General features: G+C 35.7%; 1 pseudogene; it reads right to left on the bottom strand.

Moving 5' to 3' along the window:
- Positions 1-1,603: 1,603 nt before the first annotated feature.
- LOC109555071 (proteasome subunit alpha type-1 pseudogene) lies at positions 1,604-2,413 on the bottom strand (annotated as a pseudogene).
- Positions 2,414-18,884: the final 16,471 nt, after the last annotated feature.

Here is an 18,884-nt window from a genome sequence, read left to right on the forward strand (position 1 = left end):
AGTTTGATAAAGTTCAGCTTATTTTTTCTCTGTCATTTTTGTTTTAGTGCCATATTAAAGAAAGTACTGCCTAACCCAAAGTCATGAAGATTTACTTATAAGAACTTTATCATATTAACCCTTATCTTTACATCTATGATACATTTTATGTAAATTTTTGAATATGGTGGGAGGAAAGGTTTCAGTGTCATTCTTTTGCATGTAAATATATAATTGTGACAGTACAATTTGTTGAAGAGATGCTTCTTTTCACATTGTACAGTCTTAGGACACTTGTTGAAAATTAATTGACCACAAATACAAAGGCTTGTTTCTGAACTCTCAGTTATATTCCATTAATCTCTGTGACTATCCTTATGACACTATCATACCTCCTTCTAAAGCCTTAATGTCAAATTTAAAGTTGTAAAAGATGTGTCCTCCAATTTGACCCTTCTTTGTCAACATTGTTTTGGCTATTTTGGGTCCATATGAATTTTAGGAGTAGCTTATCAACTTGGGGGATTTTGACAGAGATTTCACTGAATATGCAGATTAAATTATACATTATTGCCATTTTAGTTATATTGTGTTTTTTTGTCCATGATATGAAATATCTTTACATTTTATTGATTTCCACCCAAATTTTTGTAGTCTTTAATATAGTATTCTTTCACATCATTGCAAAATTTATTCCCAAGTATTTCTTTTTATATTAAGTAGAATTGCTTTCTTTATTTGGTTTTTAGTATTTTAACTGATAATACAATTTATTTTGTTTATCTTGTAGTCTACGAGCTTAATAAAATTCCTATTATTTCTAAAATTTATAGTTGCTTCCTTAGAATTTTCTATAAACAAATCTAAGTCATCTGTAAATTGAGAGGTTTTACTCTTCCTTTCCAATCTACCCTTTATTTTTCAGGTGAAAGAATTTTAAGTCACAGTTGTCTTTAAAACCACAAAGACACTATGTTCTTCATATATAATACATTAATACAGATAACTATGCTTTCTTGAAAATGAGTATAGAAAACTTCTTAAAAGAAAATGAACTCCAATATATAGTTTCTGTGAAGTTGCTTGGGAAAAACTCACATCTGAACTGATTCCTAAAACATACCATTCCATTCCACCATTCTGCATCTTTTGGTTCAAAGTATAGAATATTGTCATCAGTATATGCTCCTGCATTCTTACATGTATAATAATACATATATCACTTCAGTTCAGTTCACAGTTTCAAGAGTCTTCTCCAACACCTCAGTTCAAAAGCATCAATTTTACAGCTCTCAGCTTTCTTTATGGTCCAACTCTCACATCTGTATATGACTACTGGAAAAACCATAACTTTGACTACATGGACCTTTGTTGGCAAAGTAATGTCTCTGTTTTTTAATATGCTGTCTAGTTTAGTCATAGCTTTTCTTCCAAGGAGAAAGCATCTTTTAATTTCATGGTTGCAGTCACTATCTGCAGTGATTTTGGAGCCCAAGGAAATAAAGTCTGTCACTGTTTCTGTTGTTTCCCCAACTATTTGCCATAAAGTGATGGGACCAAATGCCATGATCTTCATTTTCTGAATGTTTAATTAGTCTAATACATATATATACTGATTTATTATTTAATGTTCCATTGGTTCATCAGCCTTTCCTGTAGGTTCACCAGTAGGTTGAGTAGGCTGTGTCTTTCTCTGCAGTCTTTCTTCAAGATCTTCCATGAGTAGAGATACATCATCATCACCATATGCCAGAAATTCCAAGCCTTTACCAATTCCATTGAGAACATTCTTTGTAGTTAGATCCTGTTCTGCAGGCAGTGTCTCTCAGAAGGCATCCAGACCATGTTTACCCAGTTCATTCAAATTGCACTCCAAAAACTTTGACATATATCTCTCCAAGTAAGTACAAGCTGATTGAGAATGGGCTCCAGTGGACATAGCCCTGCAGTCAAAATAGTTAACAGCTGGACAAATTTGGAAAATGTGAGGGCCCGTATCATAATCAACAATGAGCAGTCCAACATCATATGGTCTCCAGCCATATCACTGGGTTAGTATCTGGGTTTTGCTTCCAATTAGATATACAAGACAAGGCATAGGAATAGGTCTGTCAAACACAAATCTGGAATCCAAACATCCCTTGTACATACAATTACATAACATCTAGCATCAGCAGTAAGTCCTGCAACTGAAATAGCAATACTGTTATCAACAAGGAACATTTTTTTTCTGATGACCTGCAAGTTCTGGTTGTGCTCTTTTCAGTGCAACCAACACTGAATGAGGTGTTTTTTTTGTTTGTTTGTTTTTTTAATTTCAGATAAAAAACAGTGGCTGAACCTTGTTTGACAGCTCCATTGCATATTCAACTTGATGAATCCTGCCCTGAGGACTCCAATCAGTGACATCATTTTCATACCAATTGCAAAACATGGTTACAGTGGGATCCTCGCTTTGGCCTCCTGTAAATCTGCAGATCAAGCACCTGTTATCCATTATTAATATTTCCTCATCTGAACTAACTGTCCTGACTAGAACCTATAGTTTGATGTTGCAAAAAAATGGTGAAAGCAGACATGCTTGTCTTGTTTCTGATTTTAAGTGGAAAACATTGTCTTTCTATACTAAATTTGATGTTAACTGTGTTCCTTGGAGATTCCACTTATCAGGTTGAGGAAGTTCCCTTCTATTCATAGTTATGTGAGTGCTGTTTTATATAAAAAGATAATGGGTTTTAAAATTATTTTTAAAAATTTATTTTTAATTGTCAGAAAATGGCTTTATAATGTTGGGCTGGTTTCTGCCATACAAAATCATGAATCGGCCATAAGTATACCTATGTCCCCTCCCTCTTGAAACTCCTTTCCACCCACCACCCTATCCCAGCCCTCTAGGTTGTCACAGAGCACCCGGTTGAGCTCTCTGTGTTACATAGCAACTACCCACTAGCTATCTATTTTACATATGGTAATGTATATGTTTCAATGTAGCTCTCTCAATTTGTCCCAACTTCTCCTTCCCAGCTGTGTCCACACGCCTTTTCTCTATGTCAGTGTCTCTATTTCTGCCCTGCAAATAGGTTCATCACACCATTTTTTTTTTCCTAGCATATATATGCTTTAATATACAATATATGTTTTTCTCTTTCTGACTTACTTCACTCTGTATAACAGGCTGCAGGTTCATCCACCTCAGTTCAGCTAACTCACATCTTTTCCATTTCATGGCTGAATACTATTCTATTGTATATATGTACCACCACTTCTTTATACATTCATCTTTGTAAATAGTGCTTCAATGAACAAGTTGGGGTACACATGTAGAACACAATTGGAGTACATGTGTCTTTTAGGATTCTGATTTTCTCAGGGTATATACCCAGTAGTGGGATTGCTAGGTCATATGGTAGCTTTATTCCTAGTTTTTAAGGAATCTCCATACTATTCTCCATAGTAGCTGTATCAGTATACATTCCTACCGACAGTGCAAGAGGGTCCCCTTTTTGCCACACCCTCTCTAGCATTTACTGTTTGTAAATTTTTGAATTATGGCCATTCTGACTGATGTGAAGTGATACCTTATTGTAACTTTCATTTGCATTTCTTTAATAATGAACAATGCTGAGCATCTTTTCATGTATTTATTGGCCATCTGTATTTATTGGAGAAATGTCTGTTTAGGTCTCCCACCCATTTATTGACTGAGTTGTTTGTTTTTCTGATATTGAGCTTCATGAGTTGCATGTATATGTTGGGGATCAATCCTTTCAGTTGTTTGATTCACAGTTATTTTCTCCTATTCTGAGGGTTTTAGTTTCATCTTGTTTATAGTTTCCTTTGCTGTAAAAAAAGGTTTTAAGTTTCATTAGGTCTTAGTTGTTGTTGTTCTTTTTTTAAATTTTAGTTACTCTTGGATCTGCGTCAAGGGCGATCTTGCTTTGAATATTGTTAAAGAGTGTTCTGATTTTCCACTAATTTTCACAATATTTATTCTTTCAATCCAAGAACATAATATAGCTCACCATCTGTTTGTACTGTCTTTGATTTCTTTCATTAGTTTCCTATAGTTTTATGCATGCAGGTCTTTTGTAGGTGAGTTTATTTTTGTTTGTAGGTAGGTTAAACTTTAGATAGGTTTATTTCTAAGTATTTTATTATTTTTGTTGCAATGGTAAATGGAATTTTTTTTCATTATATTTTTCTTTCTGATTTTTCCTTGCTAGTGTATAGGAATACAAAGGATTTATGTGTAATGATTATGTGCAACTACACTAAATTCATTGATGAGCTCTAGTAATTTTCTTGTTATATCTCTAGTTTTCTATGTATAGTATCCTGTCTTCTGCAAATAGTGAGAGTCTTACTTATATTTTCTAGCCAGAATTTCCTTTATTTCTTTTTTCTTCTCTGATTGCCATGGCTAAGACTTTCAAAACTATGTTGAATAATGGTGAGAGTGGGCACCCTTGACTTTTTTCCTGATGGTAGAGGAAATTTTGCTTTCAGTTTTTCACCATTGACGACATTGCTGTAGGTTTGTCATATATTGCCTGTATTATGTTGAGGTAAGTTTCTTCTATGCCCATTTTCTAAAGCATTTTTGTAATAAATGGATGTCAAATATTGTCAGATGTTTGTCTGCATCTGCTGAGATAACCATAAGATTTTATCTTTCAATTTGATAATATAGTGTATCACAATAATTAATTTGCATATATTGAAGAATTTTTGCATCCCTGGGATAAATCCCACTTGATCACCACATAGGAAACTTTTAAAGTGTTATTGGATTCAGTTTGCTAGTGTTTTGTTGAAGATTTTGGCATCTGTGTTCATGATTGATATTGGCCTGTAATTTTATTTTTCTGTGATATCTTTTTCTGATTTTTGTATCAGGAGGTTGGTGGCCTCATAGAATGAGTTTGGGAGTGTTCCTCCCCCTGCAATTTTTTGTAAGAGTTTGAGAAGAATTGATGTTATGTCTTCGCTACACATTTGATAGAACTCACCTGTGAAGCCATCTGAACCTGGTCATTTGCTTTTTGGGATCGTTTTGATCACAATTTTTATTTTAGTGATTTTCATTGGTCTTTTCATAATTTCTATTTCTTTATGGTTCACTCTTAGAAGGTTATACTATTCTAAGAATTTGTCTATTTCTTCCAGGTTCTCCATTTTATTGGCATATAGTTGTTCATAGTAGTCTCTTATGATCTTTTTATTTCTGTTGTCCATTTTAACTTCTTTTTCATTTTTAATTTTATTGATTTGATTATTTTGCCTTTTTTATTAATGAGTCTGGCTGATAGTTTGTAGATTTTGTTTATCTTCTTAAAGAACCTGCTTTTAGCTTTATTGATCTTTGCTATTGTTTTGTTCATTTTGTTTTCATTTATTTCTGCTCTGCTCTTCATGATTCCTTTTCTTCTACTAATTTTGGGATTCTTGTCCTTTTACTAGTTGCTTTAGGTATAAGCTTATGTTGTTTATTTGATGGATTCCTCGTTTCTTGAGGTAGACTAGTATTGCTATAAATTTTTCCCTTATCACTGCTTTTGCTGCATCCCATAGGTTTTGGATGATCATGCTTTCATGGTCATTTGTTTCTAGATAATTCTTAATTTCCTTCTTCAGTGAACTCTTGGTTATTTAGAAAAATATTGTTTAGCCTCCATGTGTTTTTTACAGTTTTTATTTTTTACAGTTTTTATTCTTTTAGTTCATATAACATTTTGGCCAGAAAAGATATTTGATATGATTGAAATTTTCTTAAATCTACCCAGGCTTGATTTATGATCCAAGATGTGATATGTCCAGGGGACTGTTCTAAGTACACTTGAGAAAAAAAGTGCATTCTGATGCTTTTGGATGGAATGTCCTGTAGTTACCAATGAAATCTATCTGGTTTAATGTATCATTTAAGGCTTGTGTTTCCTTATTAATTTTCTGTCTTGATGATCCATCCATTGATGTAAGTGGGGTGTTTAAGACCTCTACTGTTGTTGTGCTCCTGTTGATTTCCCCTTTAACATCTGTTAACATTTTCCGTATATACTAAGGTGCTCCTATGTTGGGTACATAAATATTTACATTTGTTATGTCTTCTTGAATTGAATCTTAGATCATTATATAGTTTTCTTCCTTGCCTCTTGTAATATTATTTATTTCAAAGTCTCTTTTGTCTGATATGAGAATTATTTTTCTGGTTTTCTTTTTGTTTCCATTTGCATGGAATATCTTAAACATCTCCTCACTTTCAGTCTGATGTGTCTCTAATTTTGAAATGGGTCTTTTGCAGACAACATACATGTGTGTCATGTTTTTGTATCCATTCAGCCAGTCTATACCTATTGTTTGGAGTACTCAATTCATTTACATCTAAATTAATCATTGATATATATATATATATATATTTTTTTTTTCCATTGGCATTTTTAATTTTGGAGGTTTGTTTTTGTAGGTCTTTTTTATTCTCTTATGTGTCTTATCTGGGAAAATCTCTTTAGCATTTGTTTTACTGCTGGTTTGATGGTGCTGAATTCTATTTAACTTTTGCTTGTCTTTAAAGCTTTTTTTATTTCTCCATTCATTCTGAATGAGACCCTTGCTGGCTAAAATAATCTTGGTTGCAGTTTTTTTCCTTTTCATTACTTTAAATTTATTCTTCTGTTCTCTTCTGGACAGTAGGAAGTCTGCTGAAAAATCAGCTATTTACCTTATAATTACTTTGTATGTTACTTTTCCCTTGCTTCTTTTGATATTTTTCTTTGTGCCTCATTCTTGTTAGTTTGATTAATATGTGTCTCAATGTGTTTTTCTTTGGGTTAATCCTGTTAAGTCTGTTTTCACTTTTTGGACTTGATTGACTATTTTATTTCCCATGATAGGAACGTTTGACTATAATCCCTTCTAATAATTTCTCAAAGAATTTCTCCTCTTTCTGGGACCCCTATAATTCAAACATTGGTGTATTTAATATTGTCTCAGAGTTCTCTAAGACTGTCCTCAGTTCTTTTCATTTCTTTCTTTATTCTGATCTTCAGCAGTGATTTCCACCATTCTATATTCCAACTCACTTATCCATTCTTCTCCTTCAGTTTTTCTGCTACTGATTTCTTCTAAAATATTTTTAATCTCAGTGTTGTTCATCACTGTTTATTCTTTCTTTCTTTTAGGCTCATGTTAAATGTATTAAAAGATTCTTGAATTTTCTCCATTTCATTTTTAGATTTTGGAACATCTTTACTATCATTATTAAGAATTTGATTTTATGTATTTTGGCTATTTCCTCTTTGTTTATTTGTTCTTGTGTATTTTTATCTTGCTCCTTCATCTGCATGATATTTCTGTCTCTTCATTTTGTCTAACTTACTGTGATTGAGGTCCCCTTTCCTCAGGGTGTAGGGTCATAGTTCTTGCTTTTTGTCTCTTCCTCTGGTCTGTGAGGTTGATCCAATGGCTTCTGCTGGCTTCCTGTTGAAAGGAATTTGTGCCTGCATTCTCATAGGATGAGGTGGGTTTTCTTTCTCTGATGGTCATGGCTGTGTGAAGTAGTGTGTTATGGGTTGTCTGTGGGCAGCCTGGCTGCTAATGATTGGGTTTGTGTTCCTGTCCTGATTTTTGTTGTTTCAGTGAGGCAGGCAGGGCTGGGTGTATAGGCCATTGGGTGGTTCTGGATCTTGAATTCAGGCAGAGGAACTTGTGGTAGATTTAACACTCCCTGTGGCCAGGAGTTGTCTGGGGGTCTAGCATCCTAGACTCAGCATATCCACCCCTGAGGCTCAGGTTTGTCTTCTGATCAGGAAACCAAGACCCTGCTTCACTTCAGTTCAGTTCAGTCTCTCAGTCGTGTCTGACTTTTTGCAAATCCATGAATTGCACCATGCCAGGCCTCCCTGTCCATCACTGATTCCTAGAGTTCACCCAAACTCATGTCCATCAAGTCAGTGATGCAATCTAGCCATCTCATCCTCTGTCATCCCCTTCTCCTCCTGCCCCCAATCCCTCCCAGAATCAGAGTTTTTTCCAATAAGTCAACTCTTTGCATGAGGTGGCCAAAGTACTGGAGTTTCAGCTTTAGCATCATTCCTTCCAAAGAAATCCCAGGGCTGATCTCCTTCAGAATAGACTGGTTGGATCTCCTTGCAGTCCAAGGTACTCTCAAGAGTCTTTTCCAACACCAAAGTTTGTGAACTTCAATTCTTCGGTGCTCAGCTTTCTTCACGGTCCAACTCTCACATCCATACATGACCACTGGAAAAACCATAGCCTTGACTAGACGGACCTTTGTCGGCAAAGTAATGTCTCTGCTTTTCAATATGCTATCTAGGTTGGTCATAACTTTCCTTCCGAGGAGTAAGCATCTTTTAATTTCATGGCTGCAGTCACCATCTGCAGTGATTTTGGAGCCCAAAAAATAAAGTCTGACACTATTTCCACTGTTTCCCCAACTATTTCCCATGAAGTGATGGGACCAGATGCCATGATCTTCGTTTTCTGAATGTTGAGCTTTAAGCCAACATTTTCACTCTCCACTTTCACTTTCATCGAGACTTTTTAGTTTCTTTTCACTTTCTGCCATAAGGGTGGTGTCATCTGCATATCTGAGGTTATTGTTATTTCTCCTGGCAATCTTGATTCTAGCTTGTGATTCTTCCAGCCCAGCGTTTCTCATGATGTACTCTGCATATAAGTTCAATGAGCAGGGTGACAATACACAGCCTTGACGTACTCCTTTTCCTATTTGGAACCAGTCTGTTTTTCCATGTCCAGTTCTAACTGTTGCTTCCTGACCTGCATATAGGTTTCCCAAGAGGCAGGTCAGGTGGTCTGGTATTCCTATGTCTTTCAGAATTTTCCACAGTTTAGACCCTGCTACTTGATGGACGTGAGTTTGAGTGAACTCCAGGAATTGGTGATGGACAGGGAGGCCTGGCGTACTGCAATTCATGGGGTCGCAAAGAGTCAGACACGACTGAGCGACTGATCTGATCTGACTTGAACCAAGCATTAATCATGGCAATGAGAGTGAAAGTATTAGTCACTCAGTCCTGTTGACTCTTGAAATCCCATAGAGGAGCCCACCAAGCTCCTCTGTCGATGGTAAGAATACTGAAATGGGTTGTCATTTTTTTCTCCATGGGATATTCCCAGTGCAGGGATTGAACGGGGTCTCCTGCATTGCAGACAGATTCTTAACCGTCTTAGCTACCAGGAAAGCCCTAGTCATGGCAATAATGAGTATTAAAACAAATAAACAAAAGAAAACCCACCAATAAACAAGAAAAATAATTGAAATCCAGACAATGGTAAAAGCAAAATCAGACAAAGTGAATCAAAAGCAGGGGAACACACATGCACACACAAGGAGCCAAAGCAGACCAAAGAAAACAAATTAGAAAACAGTGATCTGATGAACAAAAGAAACCAAAATGATACTCACCAATTAAAAACAAAGCTATCTAAAACATAAATCCAAACAGAGTGTCACCTGAGGAATAAAGCAATGAAAACAAAACAAAAATGATTTAAAGAAATAGCAAAGCAAAGTTAAACACAAGCATATAGAAATATATATATATATATATATATATATATATATATATATAAAAGAAAAAGTGCAACAATAAAGAACCAAAAAAATCCAAATAAAACAACAAACAAAAACACAGAATAGCATAAAATCAAAATAGAACTATATAACAAAAATGTGACTAAAATATTCCCCAAAGCCTAAATAGAATAATAATAATAATACAACAACCACAACAGAGAAAAAAGAATGGAGAAAAAATAGAAAAAAAAATCCAGAACTAACAATATAATATATCAAAACATAAAAATAACAATAAATATGTTCCTAGAGTCTCAACTCTCAAAACGCTTGCCCCTGCTGTGAGCCACAGCACGTCTCTGCCTTTCTGGGAGGCCCTTTAGTACTGGGGAAGGCTGTTCTCTAGACCTGCTGTGAGGTCACCTCAGACTTTAATTTGGCCTTACTTCCACTTGTGCTTGCCTCTAATGTCCACAGCTGCCAGAACTAGAGCATTTTCTTTTGTGGGAACATTCACTGTCCTTTTACATATTCCTTGCAGACAGAGTCTACCTAGTTGTTCATGTGGATTTAATCTGCACCTTGTACAACTGATGGAAAAGTTTTTGCTTCTCTTCCTTAGTTGTTCTGCCCCTGGAGTTCAATTGTGGTTTTATCCCCACTTTAGCACGTGGGTCATCCACATGGGTTTTACTCCTGAGGCTGCCCTGGAGGAGTTGGACCTGCTCCAGTGAGGACTGGGCATGGAGGTGGCATGATTGCTTGGATCACAGGAATCTTGGCAGCACCAGGTGTATAGGGAAGCTAGTGGCCATAGGTGCATAAGATATGACTCTGTTATGATTCTTTTCTAGCCTCAGGCAGCTGACACTCAAAGGGCCTCACTGGCTGGTCCTTCTCTATTGCTGGGCACATCAGGTACTCAAAGGGCCACCCTCCCTGGGGTCTTTGTCTATTCCTCAGCTCCTGGCACTGGCACGTGGATAGAGACAGCCTACAATGATGGTTCCACCCCTTGTGTGTGACTCAGCAATAGCACCATGCTTCTATGGCTGCCCAGCTTTCCTCCAAAGTCATTCCTTGCCATGGTTTTCCTCCCCCTCATACTCTCAGGCCATCTCACTGCAGTAAACAACAGTCCTTGCCCTGGGATTGTTGCATATTAAATTAATATTCTTGATAGTATGTTATCTTTTAGTATGCTGATAAATTCAGTTTGCTAGTATTTTGTTGAGCATTATTTGTATCTATATTCATAAGGAATATTCATCTGTAGCTTTCCTTTTTCTGATTTCCCCCCCCCCCCCTGAATATGGCATCATTATACTACTGGCCTCATAGAATAAGTTGAAGTGTGTCCCTCTTTTTCTACTTTTGGAAAAGTTTATGAAGAATCAGTGTGATGGTTGATTTACTTGATTATTGATTTTTAATTCAAGATCTATTTAATTTTCAATCAAGTCTTTTGTCAATTTCAGTAGTTTTTCTTTTTAGTATTTTTAGGTATTTGTCTATCCCATTGCATTTATCTGATTTATTAGCATACAGTTGTTCATAGGATTCTCACGTAATTCTTTTTTATTTTTGTATGGACATTACTGATGTCCCCTCATTTACTCCTTATTTTTGTAATTTGTGTCTTATCGTTTTTGTTGTTTAGTGTGTCAGTTTTGTTGATCTCATCAAAGAAACAGCTTTGGGTTTCATTGATTTTATATTGTTTTTCTCTTTTTCATTTATTTCCACCTTTATATTGATTATTTTCTCCCTTCTGCTTGCTTCGGATTTGCTTTACTCTTTTTCCAGTTTCTTAAGTTGGGTAGTTAGTGATTTTAGAATGTTCTTTTTTTTTATTGTATGTGGTTATGCACAAGTTTCCTTGCATTCTTCAAGTTTTGGTATGTTGTATTTTTGTTTTAATTAATCTCAAAATACTTTCTAACTTTTCTTGTGATTTTGCCTTTTATACATTGATGATTTAGGAGTGTGATGCTTACTTTCTATACAGAGCCTGAGCTATTATTTCATCTTTATTTTTCAAAATAAAGTTCATGCTTTCATAGTTTATGCACAATTCATCAGTGATTTTTTGAAGGGTGTGCATAAGAAATGACGAGACATTACAGTTTTAGTTTTTCCAAAAAGCTAGACGTTTGTACCAATACTATTTGGTGTACAGAACATTTGCTTGATTGCTTTGAAAAAAAGACTTTTACATTTCACTAGATTTTTTAATGTATTTGAGTTCACTTATGGGTTTTATTTTGTTTCATTTTTTTTTTCTGTCTGTGCATGTTATGCAGTTTCAAAGCAATTCAATTATTTTTTTAATATATTTAAATATCAGGTTGACATAATCTCCATAAATTGTTTTCTTCTCACAACTTTTCTCGCTACATTCATATAGTTATTCTACCAGTTGAACTTTAATACAATTGTGTCATGTTGCCAACAAAAGTCATTTTGATTGAGATCACATTGAAATACAGCTGTATTTCTGAATGTTGACATTTTAACATGATCATCTTCCTATCTAAAATCAATGTATTTACTTTCATTTATTTTTATCCTTTTATTTTTCAGAGTATTTTTAAAGCAGGCTTTATATTTATCCTGCATATTTGTCCTTAAATTGCTTCAAGATATGTATTTAGTTTTGTTTGCTCTTATAGTTTTTTTCCCATTTGATTTTCTGAATTTTTATATTTTTTAAAAAATGTAAAACCTGTTAATATTTAATGTATTAATCTTGTAACTGGACAACTTAATGAGTTCTCTTTTTTCTTTACTATTTACAGTAGCTTACTGGATTTTCTAGGTATATTCTCATTTTATTTACAGATAAGCATAATTTTCACTTATCCTTTTCAATAATCAATCTTTAGTATTTTTTCCCTTTTGTCGGATGTAATAGTCTAATACTTACAAAACAATTTTAAGAACTATTTTGTAATTGGACTCATTGTATTATTACTGACTTTAATAAAAAATGACTATGTTTCTTCCTTAAGCAGATTCTGACATTTAGTCTAAAAAAGTTTATTGTTAGACAAGTATCTATATGTTACACTATTTAGTGAAAAGAAAAACAATCAGCCTTAAATCTGAAAAGGATATTGGATATTTTCAAAATGTTTCTTTGGCATTAAGATAATCACACTCTTCTCTTTGACTAGTTAATTATAACTTGTAATAATAGATTGCATAATGTTAAAACAATTTTTGTGTTTGTTTAACATACTATTTCATTCCATTTGCAATAGTTTATTTACATGTTTGCCTCATTCATAAGTGAACTGCACTTCACTGTCATTCACAGTCTCTCTTTTTTGTCTCTTTGCCATTGCTGTGCATGCCAGATTTTGATTTCTTTGTTATGATGATTGAGTTAAAAATACTTGAAAGCCTTTCTATCTGGGAAAGTTTAAACATCAAGATGATCTCTTCTTTAGAGGTTTTCGAATTTTACCGTCTGGACTTGATACTCTTTGAGGGCAAGACATAAATTTTCAAATTTTCCATATTTAGCTGAGCGCGGTGGCTGCGACGGTGCACGAGCCTGGCCGAGAAGAGCTACCAAGTGCCCAAGGGCAGGGGCAGTGGCCTAGAGGAGCTACCCCACAACAGAGGTAAGGAGCAGTGGCTGTGGTTTGCTGGAGCAGCCATGGAGAGACCCCATGTCCAAGGTAACAGAAACCCAAGTAAGACAATAAGAACTGAGAGAGGGGATCAAAGGGCATACAGAATGAAACTACAATCACAGACAACTAGCCAATCTGACCACACAGACCACAGGCTTGTCTAACTCAGTGAAAGTAAGCCATGCCATGTGGGGCCACTCAAGATGCCCAGGTCATGGTGGAGAGGTCTGACAGAATGTGGTCCAGTGGAGAAAGGAATGGCAAACCACTTCAGTATTCTTGCCTTGAGAACCCCATGAACAGTATGAAAAGGCAAAAAGATAGGACACTGAAAGATGAACTCCCAGGTCGGTTGGTGTGTAAAATGTTACTGGAGAACAGTGGAGAAATAACTACAGAAAGAATGAAGAGACAGAGCAAAAGCAAAAACAATGCCCAGTTATGGATGCAACTGGTGATGGAGGTAAAGCTGATGCTATGAAGAACAATATTGCATAGGAACCTGGAATGTTAAGTCCATGAATTAAGCCAAATTGGAAGTGGTCAAACAGGAGATGGCAAGAGTTAACATTGACATTCTAGGAATCAGTGAACTAAAATGGACTGGAATGGGCGGATTTAATTCAGATGACCATTATATCTACTACTGTGGGCAAGAATCCTTTAGAAGAAATGGAGTATCCCTCCTAGTCAACAAAAGTCCAAAATGCTTGGTTACAGTCTCAAAAACGACAGAATGATCTCTGTTCATTTCCAACACAAACCATTCAATATAACAGTAATCCAAGTCTATGCCCCAACCAGTAATGCTGAAAAAGCTGAAGTTGAACGGTTCTATGAAGAACTACAAGACCTTCTAAAACTACCACCTTTGACTGTGTGGATCACAACAAATTGTGGAAAATTCTTCAAGAGATGGAAATACCAGACCACCTTACCTGCCTTCTAAGAAATCTGTATGCAAGTCAAGAGGCAACAGTTAGAACCATACATGGAACAATAGATTGATTCCAAATTGGGAAAGGAGTACGTCAAGTTTGTATATTGTCACTCTTCTTATTTAACTTATATACAGAGTGCATCATGAGAAATGTTGGGCTGAATGAAGCACAAGCTAGAATCAAGATTTCTGGGAGAATTAACAATAACCTCAGGTATGCAGATAACACCACCCTTAAGGCAGAAACCAAAGAAGAACTGGAGAGCCTCCTGATTTTTGTAAAAGAGGAGAGTGAAAAAGCTGACTTAAAACTTAACATTCAAAAAATTAAGATCATGGCATCTTGTCCCATCACTTCATGGCAAATAGAAGGGGAAACAATGGGAACAGTGACAGACTTTGGTTTTGGTCTCCACAATCACTGAAGATGGTGACTGCAGCCATGAAATTAAAAGACCCTTGCTCCTTGGAAGAAAAGTTATGACCAGCATAGACAGCATATTAAAAAGAAGAAACATCACTTTGCTGACAAAGTCTGTAGAGTCAAAGCTATGGTCTTTCCAGTAGTCATGTGTGGATGTGAGAGTTGGGCTCTAAAGCAAGGTGAGTGTCAAAGAATTGATGCTTTTGACCTGCAGTGTTTTAGTAGATGCTTGAGAATCCCTTGGACTGCAAGGAGATCAAACCAGTCCATCCTAAAGGAAGTCAGTCCTGAATATGCATTGGAATGACTGATGCTGAAGATGAAACTCCAATACTTTGGCCACCTGATGTGAAGAACTGACTCACTGGATAAGACTTTGATAACTGAGAAAGATTGAAGGCAGAAAGAAAAGGGGACAACAGAAGATGTGATGGTTGGATGGCATTACCAACTCAATAGGCATGAGTTTGAGCAAGCTCTGGGAGTTGGTGTTGGTGATGGACAGGGAATCCTAGTGTGCTGTAGTCCATGGGGTTGCAAGGAGTTGGAGACGACTGAGCAACTGAACTGATACTGATTTACTAGTTTTAATAATTTATGATGGGGCCTTTAATGTTTTCTATATATTATAATAGCATATGCTGTACTATTATCATGACATCTGCAAATAGCAACAATTTTGTTTATTTCTTTCCAATTTGGATGCAATTTTTGCATAATTGCTCTTTCTAGTATTGATAATATATGTACAGTAAGAATGGCTAGAGTAAGCATCCTCATGTTGTTCCTGATCTTTGAGGGAAAACTCAGTTTTCACAATTAAGTATCATGGTGGCTGTTGATTTTTATAGGGCTTTTATTTTGTTGGATTTGTTCCCTCTATATCCATGTTGTTGAGAGTGTTTTTTTTTTTTTTTTTCAATCACGACTGAATTTTGAATTTCATCAAATTCAGTTTTTATATTGAGGTTATCAAATTATTTTTAATGTTCAATGTTATTTTGTTGAGGGTTTTTGCATTTTCTTTCATCAGGTACAATGTCCTATAATTTTATTTTTCTTTCTTTCTTTTCTTTTTTTTTTTTTTGTAGTGTCTTTGTCTGGTTTAATATTGGAGTAATACTGGCCTCATAAAATAATGAGAAAGTTATAAACATTTTTGCACCCAACATAGAAGCACCTAAATATGTAAAGAAAATTTTAATAGAAATAAAGAAAAATATATAATAGTATGGGACTGCAATACCACTTACATCAATTGATAGCTCATGTCATCCAACCATCTCATCCTGTCGTCCTCTTCTCCTCCTGCCTTCAATCTTTCCCAGCATGAGTGTCTTTTCCAATGAGTTAGCTCTTTGCATCAGGTGGTCAAAGTATTGTAGCTTCAGCTTCAGCATCAATCCTTCCAATGAATATTCAGGGTTGATTTCTTTAGAGTTGACTGGTTTGATCTCCTTGCAGTCCAAGGGACTCTCAAGAGTCTTTTCCAACACCACAGCTCAAAAACATCAATTCTCTGGCACTCAATCTTTTTTATGGTCCAATTCTCACATTCATATATGACTGTTGTAAAAGCCATAGCTTTGAGTATACAGACATTTGTCAGCAAAGCAATGTCTCTGCTTTTTAATACACTGACTATGTTTGTCATAGCTTTTCTTCCACTGAGCAAGAGTCTTTTAATTTCATGGCTGCAATCACCATCTGCAGTAATTTTGGAGACCCCACCCGAAAAAAAAATTAAAGTCAGTCAATGTTTCCATTGTTTCCCCTTCTATCTGCCATGAAGTGAGGGGACCGGACGTCATGGTCTTCATTTTTTGAATGTTGAGTTTTAAGACAGCCTTTTCACTTTTGTCTTTCACCTTCATCAAGTGGCTCTTTAGTACCTCTTTGCTTTCTGCCATAAGGGTGGTGTCATCTGCGTATCTGAGGTTATTGATATTTCTCCCAGAAATCTTGATTCCTGCTTGTGCTTCATCCAACTTGGCATTTTCCATGATGCACTCTGTATAAAAGTTAAATAAGCAGGGTGACAATATATAGCCTTGAAGTACTCCTTTCCCAATTTTGAACCAGTCTTTTTATATGTCCAGTTCTAACTGTTGCTTCTTGACATGCATAGAGTTTTTGCAGGAAGCAGGTAAGGTGGGCTGGCATTCCCATCTCTTTAAGGATTTTCCAGTTTATTGTAATCCCCACAGTCAAAGGCTTTAGCGTAGTCAATGAAGCAGAAGTAGGTGTTTGTTTGAAATTCTCTTGCTTTTCTATGATCCAACGGATGTTGGCAATTTGATCTCTGGTTCCTCTGCCTTTTTTAAGTCCAGCCTGAATATCTAGGAGTTCTTCGTTCATATACTTTTGAAGCCTAGCTTGGAAAATTTTGAGCATTACTTTGATATCATGTGAAATAAGTGCAATAGTGCGGTTGTTTGAACATTCTTTGGCATTGCCCTTCTTTGGGATTGGAATGAAAACTGAATTTTTCCAGTCCTGTGGCCATAGCAGAGTTTTCCAAATTTGTTGACATATTGAGGGCAGCACTTTAACAATATCATCTTTTATAAATCTTTATATGCCAATGAGTTGGAAGTAATGGATACATTCCTAGTAACATACACTCAGCCAAGGCTGAATAATGAAGAAATAGAATATCTGAATGGACAAATTGTAGGTAAATGTAATTGAGTCAGTAATCAGAGTACTCCCAACAACAACAACAACAACAAAAAATCAAGTTAAATGGTGTCACAGGTGAATTCTAAATGCTTGAACATTTAAAAAAGAATTAATATTTATCCTTCTCTAATTATTCAAAAACTACTCTTTCTTTCATGGTGCTCCTGATGGACTCTGAGGTGGTTTCATTCTTCCCTTTCTCACTTCCTTTCTCCCTCCCAACTATCTTGTTCACACAGAGGGCTTCTTCCTAAAATACAGGTCAACTTTACCTGGCATTCGAGGCCAGCTCAAGAAATTGATTAGCAAAAGAGGAACCACCAGCATACACCAGTGTCTATCATCTTACATAAAACCATTGACTATAATATCTAGAAGGACTCCTGGAAAAGCTTCTAAACTGTCCTGGGTTCTGTGGTATGCTAAGTTATGTTAAAGTGAAAGTGAAAGTGGCTCAATCGTGTCTGACTCTTTGTGACCCCATGGACTATACAGTCCATGGAATTTTCCAGGCCAGAATATTGGAGTGGGTAGCCTTTCCCTTCTCCAGGGGAGTTATGGCAAGGGCTCTTTTAATTCATAGGTACATCTCTAGGCTAAATAAATAATGTCTCAAATACAAAGTACATTTTTTTTAGAGTTACAGATAAAATATTAAAAACAATCTTATGGGTAACCTCAGAATTTTTGAAACTAACAAAGGAGAAAATTTGTCTCTCTGCAAGAGAAGACTGACACCATTCTTAGGTGGAAAGGACAGGTGATAAAACAGTATGTATATTATGATCCCATATGTATATTTTCAAAGATATAAACTCACAAAACAAAACTATGGTTACCTTTGGGGAAAAGAAAAAAGGTCATCCTTTATTTTACTCACATACCATGATTTGAAATTTTTATAATGAGTATGAATTATTTGCATTTGACATGTTACCAGTCAAGTAACAGGAAAAGTGTCACAAACTACTAACAGATAAGGATATACATTGTGACTAACACTGCCATTGTGGTAATAAAGGTACCATATGTAAACAAGTACCAATTTAAAAATATTTTGTAGCACTTATATTGTGTGAAGCATTGTTCCAAGTGTTTTACATGCAATACATTTATCCTACTGTTATCCTAATTGTAGACACTAAGGCTTGAGAATTAAATCATTTGCACAAAGTCACATAGCAAAGTAAATGATGGAGCAGGATTTGAAACCAGTCAATCTTACTCCCAAGTTCATGCTCTTTACTGAAAAGAGAATATTTAGTCCACCTGGGAAATTCAGAGTACTCACATGTGGCTTCATATGTAAATAGTACCTCATCTGGGCCTAGGGGATCAGGACAAAGGAAAGAATGCCACATGTGTCTCAATAATCCTACCTGTTGCTTTTGTTATACCCGTGCCCCTGGATACTTTGTTAATCATGGAGAATTTCCTATCCAGTTCTCTACAGATGCTATAGTTGGATTAAGTCCAATGCTTCTATACCCTCATTTTATTCAGGACACGCTGTAACCTTATGCAGCAAGTAGCATCACAATTTTATAGATAGAGAACCTGAGACTCAGAGAGCTGAAGTGTCTTTCTCAAGTTCACACAACTAGAAAATGGTTAGAATTTGAAACCCAGATATTATGCTAGAGTAACTTTTTCTCACTACATTAT

The sequence above is a fragment of the Bos indicus genome, chromosome X (genome assembly GCF_029378745.1).
Source record: "Bos indicus isolate NIAB-ARS_2022 breed Sahiwal x Tharparkar chromosome X, NIAB-ARS_B.indTharparkar_mat_pri_1.0, whole genome shotgun sequence".
In the NCBI taxonomy this organism is placed as follows: domain Eukaryota; kingdom Metazoa; phylum Chordata; class Mammalia; order Artiodactyla; family Bovidae; genus Bos; species Bos indicus.